Source organism: Haplochromis burtoni, unplaced genomic scaffold (assembly GCF_018398535.1).
Source record: "Haplochromis burtoni strain Fernald_Lab_line unplaced genomic scaffold, NCSU_Asbu1 Contig_423, whole genome shotgun sequence".
Classification (NCBI taxonomy): domain Eukaryota; kingdom Metazoa; phylum Chordata; class Actinopteri; order Cichliformes; family Cichlidae; genus Haplochromis; species Haplochromis burtoni.
Genome location: NW_024582784.1, coordinates 3,607 through 3,848, shown reverse-complemented (window position 1 = coordinate 3,848; position 242 = coordinate 3,607).

Sequence of the window (242 nt, the reverse complement as noted above, 5' to 3'; positions counted from 1 at the left end):
TTGTTTGAAAATGTAAATAGATTAAGATTTTAATATTTTGAATCCTAATTTCATATTCAGTCTGCTTATTTTTTCACCTAAAAGAAGCCCATCTACGCAAATTTAACACATTGATAAAAAACAGTAAACCACTGTTAAACAGGATCAGAAACAGAACATTTTACTTTTTACTTTTGAGATGTTCCCAGAGAGGTGGAGTCTGAGACCCGACACAGAGACATAGACAAACAGGCGCACACAGA